At 39.5% G+C, this 17,513-nt stretch overlaps 1 protein-coding gene and 1 pseudogene across 4 annotated transcripts in view; both read right to left on the bottom strand.

Moving 5' to 3' along the window:
- Positions 1 to 17,513, bottom strand: part of F2KP (fructose-2,6-bisphosphatase) — a 420,497-nt gene that overhangs the window by 226,469 nt on the left and 176,515 nt on the right. The gene's annotated exons all lie outside the window — the stretch shown is intronic.
- LOC149228491 (zinc finger transcription factor YY1-like) lies at positions 2,033 to 3,259 on the bottom strand (annotated as a pseudogene).

The following is a 17,513-nucleotide window of genomic DNA, read 5'->3' as shown; positions in this document are numbered from 1 at the left end:
TCCCGATTCTTCAAAGAAGATGTATGATACCCTAATTGGACTATATATTATCAACAATATTGGTCAAGCCATGAGTTTGAAGAATCAGCTTCATGATGTTTAGAATGACAAGGAATGGCGCTATAGCTTTATATTTCATGAGGATTTCTCAATTGAGAGATCAACTACAAGCAATTGATGAGATCATTTCTGAAAAGGAACTAATGACTACAATACTCAATTGTCTACTGGATTCATGGAACTCATTTGCATTAGGCATATGTGCTAGAAAGGAAGTCCCAAAGTTTCAAAGAACTATGGACAACATGTACTCAAGAAGAATCAAGGCTCATGTCAAAAGGAAAGATTCAAAGATCTGATGAAGCCAATTCTCAAGCATATGCAACACATTTCACGAAGGTTGTAGGAAGAAGGAACTTTGGATTTCAATTGGCCTACTGGGTGCGGTCCTAAGGAGCTTTTCTCCGAGTGTAGATTCAGGGACAAAATATATCTCAACCTCATAAAAGTTGATCTCGTCTTCCACCTTGTACATGTCATCATGAATGAGTCTGTCCAACAATTCACAAGCAAACTTATTCTTAGAGTACCCTACTAAGAGGTTAGCTCTCCAATCTCTCAAGAATGTGTCATTGTAATGTTCCTAACTTAAACAAACAGTGATATATAAAGCAAAAACGATTCTCAACACAAAAAAAAAATAAACAAACAGCACATGCTCATAAAAACTCCAGAAGTAGAACCAGTTGAGCCATTTTATTAATCAATGGAGCAAGTACAATAGTATGGATGAATGCACCTGGGCTTGCCTCAATGGCAAGCATGACAGAATCCAGGTGATGAGACAATGATATCAAGTACTGGAAAATGTTTGCTCCTCTAATGCTCTATGCTGCCCAGAAAACTACGTTGCTAGATGGAAAAGAAATGCAAGAAACTCCACTTCCACTACTCGGAAAATGCTACAAATTGAGCCCCAAGCTCCTTGACCAAAACCCACAAAAACCCAGAAATGGTTTGGCCCAATTTTGACCTCCCAAAATTGACCACCAAAGGCGCTGTGCAATCCCTAGCGATTCTAGTATCTACATTGTCTACTGCAAAGATACTGCTCAAAACCTCACCTCCGATGCTCAGAAAATTCTGAAACTTTATATCTGGGATCCTTGTCAAAAACCCAAAAAAACCCAGAAATGGTTTGGCCGGATTTTGACCTTCCAAATTCGGCCTCCAATAGGCCCTACACCCTCCAAACTGCTCAAGGAATATGGCCTGCAAGGAACACCAACGAAATCCTCCTCCAAGCTCCAAAAAAGCATAAATCACCTCTCTAAATATTTCCCTTAACCTCCACGGTGAAGTTCAGCCTCAAACACTGATACTCTACCCTCCACGTGAGCACCTAGTGTTGCCTCTGCGCTAGCCCAAGAAGTGCGAAAGTCACCCTACAAGGTAGCACACTCCTCCAACTCCAAAACTCTCCCAAATGCCAGCAATCCATTGATGCCTCCTCTGTGGAAAATCTCTCACCCAAACTCCACTGCAAGACACCACAAGCAAAATCGGCCTCCTCTTCACTACGTCCTCCAATAATACGCACCACCTAGAGATGAATGCAATCGCTAGAAATCACAATGAGATCCTCCTCCTGAAGAAATGAAGAAAAGCCTTCCTTGGGTGGCACTCGAAGTCCCCCGAAGAAAGGGTGATCTCTTCGCTTGAAGAACTCTTGCTAAACAGCAAATGACTCGGCTAAGTAGCTCGAGCAACCAAAGAGAAATTTGATATGCCAAAGATGAATGAAATGAGGAGAGTTGCCTTCCTTATATAGATTTTGTGGAGCACTTTTCCCTCCAATTTTACCTCCATCGTGGGCCCTCACTTAACCACCTCCATGCAAACCGAACTAGGGAGTGCGTAACCACAACAAAATATCTTCTCCCAAGACTAATCTCGTAATAAAAATCGAATGGGCCCCACTATCTCCAAAATTTGCCCCAAAATGCAATAATTAGACTTGTTCCAAATTAATTTAGGAAGGGACATGACAGTCATGCTCAGTGTTCTCTTCATACCCTGGCTCATTAGATTGTGACGATCTGTTCATAGCTCTTGTAATAGTTTTAAAGTTTCCTTGTGTGTGTGAGCTCTCTTGGATAGCTTTTGCAGATTGTCTATCCACAAATTTCCCACTAGGTTCATATGGTCCCAAGCATTCAATATTTGTATCTTCCTAGCCTTCTTCTATCTCTTCACTATCTTCTCGAGGATGTCCCTTCCCAGGCTCCTTTGATTCCACAATTTCTCTGGAACTTGTTTTCATATTTAAAGCAACAATAGTTGCATTCAAAAACTTTCTATGAAGATTTGTTGCAGAAGATGTCTTTGAATTAACCTGAAGTCTCCCTTGACTGGAACCTGTCATAATGCCAGTATTTATACCATTTCCATCTTGGTCGCTTCCTTGATCCATTTCATCTTCGCTATCACTTCCATGTCTTCCATTTTCTTTGATAGTATAACTTGCGTGTTCTCTTCTGAGATGAGATTTAATTTATACTCGGGCATGTAGCACTTGTCGCAACCCACGTAAGGACAGGCAAATGGACAATCTAAAGGGGCAGAGCCATACAGTGAAGTTGGAACCTTTGGATGAGGAAACTCCCTTTCAGTCTGAGGGGGCAGCATCACCGCATTTGCCAAATTCTTCTCATGTGTGGAATTTATGTGAGCTTTTAATTTGTATTCATGTGCATGTCTTTTTCCACATTCATTGAATGGACAAATATGATAGTTCTCCTATGAATGTGTTCGCATATGTGCACACAACTTAAAATCCAAAGAAAATACCTTACCACAAACCTCATGTGGACATGTAAAATGTTTTCCTCCCATATGGATGAGAAAATGCCTCTTCACGTTGGAGCTACCTAGAAATTTTTTGCCGCATCCTTCATAATGACAAACATATAGCTCCTCCCCATGCACATGTGAATGCTTCCTTAAAGCTCCAACATCTGTAAAAGTCTTCCCACAACCTTCATAGCTGCAAAGAAACTCCCTTGGAGGAAGTGATTTGGGCTCTGGCTCCTTCTCTTGCTGCCCTAGAGAGATTATAGCACCTTGATCTTCATCACTTCAAAAAAGGTTCTTATCATTAGTAGACTTTTTTACAACTCTTTTTTCTTCCTTGATACTTAACCTTTGTTTCCTATGCACAATTATGCTTTCTATTGTCCAACATCTCAGGCTTAGCCATTCTCCCTAGGAGATCATGATTCTCCCTTAACGATCCTCCTTGTTTCTTTACAGAATTATATACATAAGATATTTCATAGTACTGATCATTATTAGTTGTTCTATCTATGCCAATTTTTTGTAATTCTTTTAGCCCTTGCATTAGATTTTCAGTATCTTTATCCTTACCAACAAGTGTTTGATCCTTTTCAGTATAAGATTCCACTTCAGCATAAGGCACCGACTAGCGAAATTTTGGTGAATATTGTATTGTTGGATTCTAATTACCTTGTTTGCTTTCATTTCCCCATGGAACACTGCCTATACTTTTCTCAGGTTGGTTGTGGTTTTTAGCCTCTTCATTTTCCTTAGATGTTGCAACTCTTCTGTCCAACTCCTCTAATTTTGCAAGAGCCCTTATGTTCCACTCTTGCAATCTTTTAATAGTTTTCGCTTGCTACTCTTCCAACTTCTGCCAAGACTGCATATCCCTTGCCAAAAACTGCTTCCAGTTGTTCCATCTTTAAACGCCCTCTCGGCTGGCAGGAGAGCCAACTCTGATACCACTATAGTGGCCTAGGTAAACTTTTCCCTTCAACAGTCCCAGTATAAATTCCAAATTCAACAGAGTTTTAATCAACAAGCAAAGGTATCCCATTTTCCTATCCTATGACCCGAGCTGCAGATTAGAAGTAATTGCAACATCTCATAATTTTTGTGAATTCTAACTTCAAAAATGTCGAATAGCCTCAGGAGGAGTCCCCAACATCTACTTCAGAAAATTAACCCAGAACCACTAGACTTCAACTTCAAGAACAGGGTCGAGTTACCTCAAAATATTAATCGAGCTACTCAGGATAGGTGATCGAAACTCTGCCTTAAGTATGCCTCTGAAGTACCTCAGAAAATGTTTGAAAAAAATTTGTCTTAGGGGCGCCAATTTCCTCAGAAAGTTCATGTTTGTCACAGAGTGCAAGTAACCTTAGGAACCCTTCCAAATCTGTCTTAGGGTAGCATTTACCTCAAGAACTTTGAGTCTGCTACAGAGTATAACAACCCTCCAAATAAACTCAAGAACCCTCCCAAAACTCTGCTTAGGATGGCCTTCATCCAGCCTCAGAAAATCATTTTTTTTGCCTCAAGCTAAACTCACATAATCCATTCCTCATGGAGTCGCGTTCTTCTCCAGGAAATTCATCTTTGTTATGCCTCAAAACTAGCTCACATAGCCTCAGGAGAATTTTGGTTGTCTTGCCCCAACTGGATACAAAATTCTGCCTTAGAAAGGGATTGATTTCAAATAATTGGATACCACGATTTGCTAATTTCCTCAAGCCAAAGCATAGTTATCAGAACCGAACCAGTGACTGAACCAGAGACCCCCCAGACCAAGAACTGGCTAGAACTGAACGGAAACCGGTAAAAAACCAGACCAAAAAACGGTCAACCAAAAACACATAAAATATTCAAATTTTAAAGAAAACATATATATTCATTTGCATCCATATGAATCCAAACCATTTATAGACAAATAATCAAAAATTCTCATTTATATAGCATGCAAGGGTGCACATAACCAAAATAGCACCGAGTGCAATCTCTAAACTGAAAATACATCAGAAAACAAGCTCCACATGGCCTCTAGCATCCAAAAAAATTATGCTACAACAAATACCTACATATCAACAAAATCATTGCCTATATTAGGATCTTCGACATCAATATCACCCTCTAAGCATTAAAAATAGGATAGCAAAGGCATAGCATGTCAAGTCAAGATTTTGTTTGAATGATGGGTACCTTTTTTAGTAGGCTCATGATAGAGGAGTTCGACAATCAATGCCACTAACATCAAGGTACATAGAGGGTTTGGTGCTCTTGATTAAATACTAATTCCATACCCTCATACATGACAAAAATCCAATGTAGCGTTGCAATCCCCACAATCCTAAAATCCTGGAAAATTGTTAAGTCTGCTGGATTTTGAGTGAGATCTAAAATTCTACTTTCTCCATATGAAATCCAATGAGGTCAAAACCACTCTCAAACATCCTGAGTCATTTCATGGTATTGTTAAAATTTTAAGTAATGGATTGCATACCATTACGAGGGCAATATGGTCAAACACTAGGCTTCCCTAGTAATAAATCGTTGTTTCTATGAAAAAAAATTGCGTTCAAAGGGTCCTTGGCAAAAATGTACAAAACCAGTCAGTTCAGTACCAAGCCAACCAGTTTCGTACAAGAACCGGCCAATTTGGTACCGAACCGGCAAAAAACAGTTCAAGTCACCGGTCTGAACCAGTTTTGGCCTCAAACAATTGGACCAACCGGTTCAGTCCGGTCCTAATAACACTGAGCCAAACTCACCTCCAATAACTTGTGCCAAAACAAGAAGAAAGGTGACGAGGTAGGGTGGGATCACCTCCACCAAAACTAGTCAAAGGAAGAAAACAAAGACAATTTGAAATTTTGATCCAATCCAATGATGATCAAATGATTCTAACTCTTGTATTTATAGACTTTCCTAAGGGGGTTTTTCTTCCTTAATTAATGTAGAGGGGTTCATGGCAACCCCAACATTGGGCTTTTTTGCCCCTACTACCCCAAATCTTACCCCATGTTGCCCAAACATTGGGTAATTGAGGGTTTTCCCCTTTATCAAACACTATAGCCTACGAGGATTGATATACTACTTCGTCCCTTGGGTAATTAATCTGTAGAGGACATTACACTTTCAAAATATATAAGTTATTATTTAATTAAGAGTTATTATTATTCGTTATTTATAATTTTCATCATATTATATTTATGTTCATGACATTTCCTTCCCATTTAGAAATGCTTTATCCCCAAAGCATTTTTATGGAAAGGCTTGATGTCATTTTTCTTGGCTTGTAATGTTTTTGCATCACTCTATGTTCTTGGAGTTGTCATCTTTAATGATATGAGACAATATTAACTTCTGAATGCTAAGAAAAAATTTTGAATCGAAAAATGACCTAACCATCCTAATTTGATCTTTTGCAAAGCGTTGCACGTCCATGATGAATTGTTATCGGCAGACTTTATTCCGCAAACATCAATATTGTTCAAACTATAAGTCAATTGTTTCTGTCTTGAATGATATTGATACACCGATTAGTCGAGATACCTACTATTATGATGTGGATGTTGATAAGGAGTTGCTTGCAGCATTTTCTTGGTTTACTTTAGGTATATGATTCTCTCCATGCACTAACATTGCTTGGTTGATTGTTGGATTTTCACTTGGAATTTCCATCATTTGTATTGTAACATTCAAGTATGTCTTTACTTCAATTGGATTGGCATCTTTTTGAATCGTGATATTAACTGGATCAGTACTTGTTCCCTTTTCTTCAACTTGGATTTTTTTATTTGCAGACTTTGATGCTTTCTCCTAGATAGATTGTTTCAACATGTCTTCAAACAACTTCTTATCACTCCTAAGCTTTCTAATTTGTGTACGTAGATTTTGATTATGATTTCTGAGACGTGAATGTTCTTTAACTTTTGATTCATCAACTTTATTTTTAATTATTTGATATTCAAGTTTCTTGTGTTTTAGTGTTTTAATTTCATTTAGAAAATTTTGATTAATGCTATTCAAGTGAGAATTTTCTTCATCTTTTTCTTGTTAAACTTTTAACACAAAATCTGATTTCTTTTTCTCACAATTAAACTTTTAACACCAAATCTGATTTATTTTTCTCACAATTATTCTATACCCAGAAAATCATTTATGCTCAAATTAATTCTGAAACTGTGAAAATAAATATTCTAGTGTTCTCAACTTTCAGAAATAAAATATGCAGGAAAATTAAATAGGAAATCAGCACAAGACAGCACAAATTCTGCCCACTAAATCTCCCTTCACTTTATATTAAAATTTTAAATGTGGAAAATTTAGGGCCTAGGCCCACAAAGAAATTACACAGAGAATACAACAATATTAGAACCTAGAAATGATGCTAAGATTTTCAGGCGAAGGAAGAATTCTACCTCTGAAAGATGGCTGCCCTGGAAGATGAATTGGCCCTGAAAAAATTCGACATATACCTGCAAAATTTGGTCCCCCTAGCTATACAACCTGCACACTTATTTCTTAGCCTATTCAAGGAAACTAGACCTCCAAAGTCTCAGCCCACCAGCTAGAAGTTTCGTTCCTCACTCATAGTCTCGACCTGCTCAGGGTTTTCACCCTCCCTCTCGGGCCTCACAAAATTCTCCTTCCAAAAATATGTTGCACTCTTTTCTTCTTTCTCCTCAGTCACCCAAGCCTCTCGCTCTTGAGAAAACCGCTTCCTCAAAATGCAATTATGTCTCCCTTAGTGTCACTTGAGCCAAATCCCTAATCTCCAAAGTGATAGAGGGATAGGATTAAATCCTAACCCACTTAGATCAATGATGGAGATTAAATCGATGTCACCTAAATAATTAGTTTATCCTTAGAAACTTTAGCCCAAAAGCCAACATTAATTCACCTAAAGAGGACTTTCTCCTGCATGCTAGACACTTAGCCTATGCAAAAGACCTTCGATGCTACAAACATCAACAATTCTAACAAGCTTTCATTGAGTTTCTTCTCAAGATCTTCCTTTTCTTGTTCTATTCTTTTATTATACTGCTTCAAACCCTATATCTTCTTGAGTTGTGCAAAACAAAATTGTGTGGGATTTTTTAAGCGAGAATTTTTTTTCATTTTTATCTGTGATAACTTTGTTAAATTATTTTTGCAACTTTAATATTGACCTTCAATTTTCCTAAATGGACACCTTTGATATACCTTTCAAGTCTTTTGATGAAGGTACAATTGAAAATCTAACCTCACTGTAATGTCCTAAAGTGTCATCTTCTTCTTGTTATAGGGAAACACCAAAAAGAAATAAAAAAATTTTAAAAAAAATCTATGTTTAAAATAAAGGTACCCAATGTTTCAAACCAAGGTAAACTAAGAATTGTGTCAATCTCTTCCTTATACATAGTTGTAACACTGAATTGAGATATATACTTATAATCATCATTTGTCAATTGCAAGTCCTTAATTTCATAATGTTTCTTGCAAAAAATAATCTCCCTTTTCACTTATATTTGGCTCGGGAATTAATAATTGATTTGCCAAATCATTATCAATGTAATTTTCCCTCTCATTCACGCCGATAATGATATTAATCTCTTTTCCTTAAATACTCCCCTTTAGAGTAAATAATCTGCAACATGTAGCTGGGCAACTACTATAAGCAAATCTCCCTTCCTTTCCAAAAAATGACATTCAATCCTCACATTTAAATACTTGAATAATTTTTTCAACTTTTTAAACACCTATTTTCTTAATACCAAGGAACATACCTCTTTTATAACCCCTTTTTTATACTTTATAAAAATACCTTTTTATAAATATTAAAATATTTTTTTCACTTTATAAAGGTTAATATATCTTCCTTCATAAATTATGTAATAAGGAAATATATATATATATATATATATATATATATTCCAAACCCCTTTTAAATATAAACCTTTTTCTTATGATAGTTACTTTCGTATACTTAGCCCAAATGTGACCGGTATGGATGCGACCATACAAATCGGTATGGCTTGAGAGTACTATGTAGGTAAATTTGTTGTATAAATTTGTTGTATGGGTTCAATTGACTATGCAGCTTTCAATTCAATTTATTGCACAAAGACTGTACAGACTGTGAAAAAAGGTTGTAGTACGAAGTCTGGACAGAGAATGGTTGAAGTGGGTCGAGTGGACCTCAATTAATTATAATGTGTTACTGGTAGCATGGAAGGCAGAAATTGTATGGTAATGCGTGGCAGCCGTAACGGTATGTAATCTAATCATACAGATGATGGCAATTGACCACGTCATTGCAGCTACTGTTGCTATGGTAAACTGTATGGCAGTGGATTATGCAATTAAATGGTATAAACAGGAATTTCGATCTGTACAGAATTATGTTAACCATGGATGCATATGGAACAACAATATTGTATGAGATCCTTCAAATATGTACAACTTTGTATTGGAGAATTAATATATATGTATATATGCTCTTTTCATATCTCATTTTTTCAAATTTATAGTAAAATGATTTTCAGAGTTTTTCCACGATGCTTCTTAAGACTAATATGGCCAAAACCAGCGACAATATTATCAGAACCGACCTGATGATCCAACCGGAAAACCCTCTTAACCAGGTACCAGTGAGAACCAAACCAGAATCAATAAAAAAAGGGACCAACAAAAATAATTGACCAAAAACACAAAATATTCAAATTTTAAAGAAAAGCATACATATTCATGTTCATCCATATGAATCCAAACCATTTATACACAAATAAGCAGAAATTGTCATTTATATAGCATGTAAGAGTGCACATAACCAAAATAGCACTGAGTGCAATCCATCTCTGAACAGAAAATACATCAACAAACAAGCTCTAGATGGCCTCTAGCATCCAAAAAAAAATCATGCTACAACAAATACGTACATATCATCAAAATCATTGTCTATATTGGGATCTTCATCATCAATATCACCCTCTAAGCATTAATTTAAAATAAAAAAATGTAGCATGTTAAGTCAAGAATTTTTTTGAGTAATGGGTACATTTTTAGCAGGGTCATGATAGAGGAGTTCGACAACCAATGCCACTACCATAAAGGTACATATAGGGCTTGGTGCTCTTGATTAAATACTAGTTCCATATGCTCGTACATGACAAAATCCAATGGAAACATTGCAATCCCCCCATTCCTAAAATCATGGAAACCTGTGAAGCATGTTGGATTTTGAGTGAGATCTAAAATTCTACTTTCTCCATATGAAATCAAATAAGGTCAGAACCACTCAAACATCCTAAGTCAATTCATGGTAATGTGAATGAATATTAGGCTGCTCCACTGTTAGGGTCCAACCCTAACCCCTTTATTTATGTAATAACTAATAAGCCCAATGGGCCGAGTCAGAGTCATAGTTAGTTAGAGGATCAATAAATCCTGCATTAATAATTGTAAGTGGTTCACCCGCATTAGATAAAAGGAACTACAGTTAGTTGTAAACGGGCCATAGTTAATAAATAAAGAGGTTAACTCATGTTATGCAAGCGACCAATAGTAGTTAGGGTTTTCAAGGTCATTTAGCTATAAATAGTCTTAGTTTGTAAGGGAAAGATCATCGAGTCTTATTGTAATTGAGCTCTGCTCTATTGGAAGTTGCCCCCTCGAAGAGGCAAGTGAACATTGAATCTGCTTCTGAATGGTAAAATACCTTGCAGTTTTTCTCATTTCATGTGATAATTTTGTGTTTGGACTATATTTATTTGTATTTCTGGTATTCTGGATTTCTCGCAGGTCAAGAGTATAACAAGTGGTATCATAGCACTTTCCAGGGCCAGTTGTACCTCCAATTTTCGCAGAATTTTTTTTAGGCTAGAGACGTGTTTTGGCGTCTTTAGACCACAGGATCTGTCATTTAGCACATTGTTAAATTATGGTATGTTCTATGCTTAGAGCAGTTTACTTCTTTTACTTTTATTAGCCACTGATTAGCAATCACAACATAAAGTAAAATGCAGATAGAACATTAAATGATCGACAGAAAACAAGCCAAGACAAGAGACACAAGATGTGGCGGCTAGCTAGGGACAAACCCCAATGCGGGGAAACCCTTTGATCAAATCTTCTTTTATCTTCAATAGTTCAGCAGAGAGAAATAGTACAATGCAAAATTCTGAAATTTTATAACAGCAGCAGCAAAACCCTAACCAACAAAGTCAAAGCTGGTCAAACAAGTCAGATTTGACCTCCAATCAGCTTGGTCAATATCCTAGTCAACTCGACTTCCAACAACAAGAAGAGTCAACCCAAAACAGTCTGAAATTACAGTCAAACTTCAGTCAACGCTGGACAGATCTGCGGTCAACCTTTTGACAGTCAACGCTGGTCAAACTTGAGGTCAGATCACCTCAGTTTGCATGCCAAAATTTGCGGCCTGCCAAGGAGAAGCAGCCACACCTAATCCGCAATCAAAGAGGAGTCCACGCTGGTCAACGCTGGTCAAAGTACCTTCCTGCAGCCTTGGTCAAACCTGGTCAATGCAACCCTAATCAGAAATCTGCGTCTTCCTTTTTCAGCCACATGTGTGAGAGAGAGAGGCTCATCTAATGTGTAGGAGAGAGAGAGAAGATGAGTGATGAGATGAGTTGCAAATGACTCAACCTCTCTTCTATTTATATGAAACGTTGGGCATGTGTGCCACACACTTAGCTGCTGGCCGACCTTGACAATTTGTCAAGTAATTAGAAATAAATTCATATCTCCATAAATACTTGTCGGAAAATATCAGCAGCCATAAATAAGGTGACCCACATGGAGTTTGGCCCTAGTTGCCAATTTTAACACTCCCTCTCAACTAGGGAGAACTCCATCTGCAATCCGTCTGACCGTCGTTACTATCCGAGCCATCAAATGCATTGCCCTGCACAGCTTGGTCCTTTTCTGCTCTGCTCTGCTCTACTCGAACTATGAAGAAGAAGAAATGATCGAGGATGTATCATACCATCCTCCACTGACCCGAAGTTAGTCTTAGAGTGTTTCATAACACTCTCACTGTTCCCAAATCAGTGTCATTGATCCCAGATCAATGGAGGTCATCCTAGCATAGGGAGTACGGTAGATACAACGATGCGTCCATCGATAGTACTACTATGGTCCCTAACCTCATTTCCCTGCTCATTGATCGGATGAGAGGTACTTCCCATGAGTACCAAACTGCATGGGTAGGATTCCTCGACAGGAGAACTAATCATCCTATCCACAGGAGAACGAATCATCCTATCCAATAGACGCCACGGAGAACTAATCATCCTGTTCCATAGTCTCCACGGAGAACTAATCATCCTGGCCCACAGGAGAACTAATCATCCTGTTCCACAGCCGCCACGGAGAACTAATCATCCTGGCCCATAGAAGAACTAATCATCTTGTTCCACAGTCGCCACGGGGTGTCATAGGGGAAGGTTGAACCTTTCACCCTGTACATAGTGCTCCACCAAAGGATGGTGTGTCGCCCTGTGGTCACATGTCGCTCCAAGAAGTACCTCACGCCGCCTTGGAGCTCCCAAAGCTCAATACATCATACTCGACCCTCATAAGAGGGTCTCTGAACGACACCAAGTCTTTCTCGGAAAGTCAAGAATTTGACCTTTCCCATGGGCTTTGTCAAAATGTCGGCGACCTGTTCATCTGTAACAATATGTTGGAGCCTTAGTGCTCCCCGCTGCACCATATCTCGAATATAGTGGTACCTGATATCGATATGCTTGGAGCGATCATGGAATACGGGATTCTCTGATAAACGAATCTCGCTCTGGTTGTCACACAGGATCACGGTGGTATCCAATGTAAATCCAAACAGCTCACTGAAGAGCTTTCGCAACCAGACTGCCTCACAAGAGGCCATACTAGCAGCAATGTACTCTGCCTCGGCGATGCTCAAAGCCACCGACTTCTGCTTCCTGCTCATCCAGGATATCGAGGCAAATCCCAAAGAGAAACAGCACCCTGAAGTGCTCTTTCGGTCCACCACACTGCCTTCCCAGTCAACGTCAGTATATCCAAGTAGTCTCACATCTCCGACAGTGTATCTCAATCCACGAAGATATCTCAACAAATTCTTGGCACCAATCCAATGTGAGTGGTGAGGCTCAACCATATGTTGACTCAATGTGTTGACTGCAAAGCATATATGCGGACGGGAGTTCACCAAGAACATCAATGCTCCGACAAGTTGACGATACTCAATAGCATTTCGTAAAATAGGCCCGACAGCACTACCGCTTAACTTCTTGAAGTCAAGCTCCATCGGAGTAGTTACGGGCTTGCAATCCACCATGCCAAATCTCTCCAATATCTTCACCACATATTTTCCTTGGGATAGGTAAATTTCCCCTGGCTTCTGCTAGACTTAAAGTCCTAGGAAATAGTGCATCAGTCCTAGGTCCTTCATCTCAAACTCAGAAGCCAACTCCCTCTTACATTTGTGAATGAGAGGGTCTGCCCCTGTTAGAAGGAGGTCGTCAACGTACAGCACCAGTATGAGAGGATTGTCATTTTCAACCTTAAAGTAAAGGTTAGGGTCGACTTCACTCCTAGTGAATCCTAGCTTCATCAAGTAGCTATCGATCCTTTCATACCACGCTCGGGGTGCTTGCTTCAGCCCATAGAGGGCCTTCTTCAACCTGCACACATGAGATTCTCGATCATGAATCTCAAATCCTTCGGGTTGCTCCACATAGACTTCCTCTTTGATTGAACCATGCAAGAACGCAGTCTTGACATCCATCTAATGTAGGTTCCATCATTGCGAAGCAGCAAGGGCTATGATCGAGCGGATGGTGGTATATCGGGCAACAGGTGCAAAAATCTCGTCATAGTCTATACCTTCCTTCTGAGAGAAGCCACGTGCGACAAAACAAGCCTTATACTTTTCCGCACTTCCATCAATTGCATGCTTTATCTTGTAAATCCATTTCGAAGTGACAACTGCTTTGTCCTGGGGTCTGGGGACCACATCCCAAACATCATTTTTCATGATGGACTCATATTCCTCGGTCATAGCATCCTTCCATACTTGATGCTTGACAGCTTTTGTGAATGACGAAAGCTCATTTTGGATGATCGTGCTCATGATGGTCAGGTATCCCTAATACCTGTTCAACTTCTTACTTTCACGGAAGGTTCCTCTAGGTGCAATGTGTCCTTCAACATCATCAAGTGTCCCTCTAAGCCATGAAGGCCTCTTCCTAGAAAAGGAAGGCTCTTGCAGAGGAGGATCAATAGGATCCATAAGTTCTTCCACATCGGGCATCGTCTCATCTTCCATTTCCTTCGGTTCCCTGGTGTCAGCTTCTTTAGATCCTCTTAGAGTAGGAAGATTGTCTACTTTGCTAAGAGCCATATCTTCATCAAAGGTGACGTCATGGCTAATTTCGACTTCCCTTTGACCAGCCACATAGATTCTATAGCCCTTAGTATTTTGGCTATAGCCCACAAAGATTCCTTTCTTTCCAGATGCACCCAATTTATTCCTTTTCTCCTTCGGCACATGAAAATATACAAGACTTCCAAAAATTCTAAAATGAGATACGTCAGGTTTCTTACCATTGAACATCTCTTCGGGAGTCTTGGAACCCAATGCTTGATGAGGGCATCAGTTTTGTACATATACGGCGGTATTTGCAGCGTCGGCCCATAGAAACTTCGGAAGTCTTTGATCATGAAGCATAGTATGGACAGCTTCCACAATCGTACGGTTCTTCCTTTCCGCCACGCCATTCTGCTCAGGAGTATATGGTGCAGTAGTCTCCCTCTTAATGCCAGCCTCTTTGCAAAAGTCATGAAACTCATTGGATTCATATTCAATCCCATTATCAGTCCTTAAGATCTTGATCTTCTTTTCGGTCTGATTCTCGATCAAGGCTTTGAAGTGTCGAAACCAGGAGAACACTTCATCCTTCTTTTTCAAGAAGTATATCCAAGTCTTGCGAGAATAATCATCTGTAAAAGTGAGGTAATATAAATATCCTCCCAAGGAGTTCACAAGCATCATACCGGATATGTCTAAGTGAACCAACTACAATATATCGGAGGTCTTGCTTTGGCTTGAGGGGAATGGTCCCCTTTTGAGCTTTCCTTCGGCACATCCTAGACATACACCTTCTTGCTCTAATCTGAACTCGGGCATCCCGGTCACCATTTTTCTCACATCAGGTAGAGCTTTATAATGAAGGTGAGCAAACCTCCAATGCCATAGTTCGGACTGAAGAGATGTGTCACAAGACATGACACCCAGCGGACTTCCTCCGACCTGATATAATGAATCAACTCGAAACCCAAGAGTGAAAGCATCTTTAAAGTTCTTTTTCCATACACGTACCTTGCCATCGCTGAAGGCCACCTTGTAGCCTTTGTCTTCCATTGCCGAAATGGACACCAGGTTCTTTTTTAGATCAGGTACATATAATACATCTTGTAAATGGATTGTATTTCCCTGATTCAATTGAAGAGTGACATTCCCTACGCCTTTCACAAGATATTTTGAATTGTCCCCAAGAACAATTTCCAGGTTGGTCTCCTTCTCTACCAGATTAGAGAGAGCTTCTTTGTAACCAGTGAAGTGCCTTGAGGCACCACTATCAATAAGCCAATTTCCCAGCGAGTCCGGGGGAGCAGTAGTAGAGAGAGTCGCTGGTAGATAATATTCATCTTGCTTATTGTTAACAACGTTAGATTCATACCTGGAGTTTCTTGCCTTCTTGAAGGGTTGTCCTCTTCCTTGATTTCTAGCATTTCTTTTACCTCTTCCATTTGACCTGCCATTCCTTTGATTGCCTTGAGAGTGATTTTGATCATCGTCCCGGTGTGAGTCCCTTTTATCAGGGCACTCCCTCACATAGTGGCCCATTTTATTGCAATTGTAACATCGTCCTTTTCTTCCACCCTTCGGTCCAGCCTTTCCTTTGAATTTAGCCCCGAAATTGTTTCTTCTTTTAGCATGAGAAGAAAAGGCAGAGGGATGACCTTTAAGTACAGGAATTTCTTGCTCTTCCATCCTTGTTTCTTCTTGAATGCATCTAGCCATCAATTCCTCAAATCCAAGAATTACGTTATTATTGAGAAGAGTAGTCCTAAATATATACCATTCAAGTGGCAGTCCTCCAAGAGTTGTGAGTGTCATTTCCCTGTCAGGAATTACTTCCCCAATAGATAGGAGATCGTTCTTGATCTCGGTGATCCTTAAGAAATATGCTTGCATACTCTCATCTTTGCCCTTCTTAATTTCCTTCAGCTTATTTCTAAGGAACAAAACTTGATTTGCATCATTAACTTTAAATAAACTCACCAGTCTATCGTAGATTTCCTTGGAGGTGGTCAGCTCGGAAACATAGGCCACCAGGCACTTGTCGATAGAGTCCCGAATGATCTTCCTTGCTTTGACTTCTCCCTTGGTCCATTTGTTCCTAGCAGCAGCAGATGCATTTGATGGAGGCTCAACAATCCTACCTCTCACATGGTCCAACACTTCTTGCTCTTCTAATGTTAGATCGAGAGACATCTTCCATCCGTGATAGTCAGACTTCTCACGGAGTTTGTCTTCAGCAGGGAAGTGTGCTGAGGACCCCATGACTTCTTTAAGATAGCTTTAACAGCCTTCAGTGATTGCTCTTGCTCTTGCTTGGGCTTTGTCTTCACCTCAGCTCTGATACCATGTTAAATTATGGTATGTTCTATGCTTAGAGCAGTTTACTTCTTTTACTTTTATTAGCCACTGATTAGCAATCACAACATAAAGTAAAATGCAGATAGAACATTAAATGATCAACAGAAAACAAGCCAAGACAAGAGACACAAGATGTAGCGACTAGCCAGGGACAAACCCAATACAAGAGACACAAGATGTGGCGGCTAGCCAGGGACAAACCCCAATGCGGGGAAACCCTTTGATCAAATCTTCTTTTATCTTCAATAGTTCAGCAGAGAGAAATAGTACAATGTAGAATTCTGAAATTTTATAACAGCAGCAGCAAAACCCTAACCAACAAAGTCAAAGCTGGTCAAACAAGTCAGATTTGACCTCCAATCAGCTTGGTCAATATCCTAGTCAACTCGGCTTCCAACAGCAAGAAGAGTCAACCCAAAACAGTCCGAAATTATAGTCAAACTTCAATCAACGCTGGACAGATCTGCGGTCAACCTTTTGACAATCAATGCTGGTCAAACCTAAGGTCAGATCACCTCGGTTTGTGTGCCAAAATTTGCGGCCTGCCAAGGAGAAGCAGCCACACCTAATCTGCAATCAAAGAGGAGTCCACACTGGTCAACGCTAGTCAAAGTACCTTCCTGCAGCCTTGGTCAAACCTGGTCAACGCAGCCCTAATCAAAAATCTGCGTCTTCCTTTTTCAACCACACGTGTGAGAGAGAGAGGCTCATCTAATGTGTATTAGAGAGAGAGAAGATGAGTGATGAGATGAGTTGCAAATGACTCAACCTCTCTTCTATTTATATGAAACGTTGGGCATGTGTGCCACACACTTAACTGTTGGCCGACCTTGACAATTTGTCAAGTAATTAGAAATAAATTCATATCTCCATAAATACTTGTCAGAAAATATCAGCAGTAATAAATAAGGTGACCCACATGGAGTTTGGCCCTAGTTGCCAATTTTAACATAAACCTGCGGAT

Source organism: Pinus tabuliformis, chromosome J (genome assembly GCF_031772625.1).
Source record: "Pinus tabuliformis cultivar Carrire ecotype Pingquan chromosome J, CPIR1, whole genome shotgun sequence".
NCBI lineage: Eukaryota > Viridiplantae > Streptophyta > Pinopsida > Pinales > Pinaceae > Pinus > Pinus tabuliformis.
This window is presented reverse-complemented; position numbering and strand designations above follow the sequence as displayed.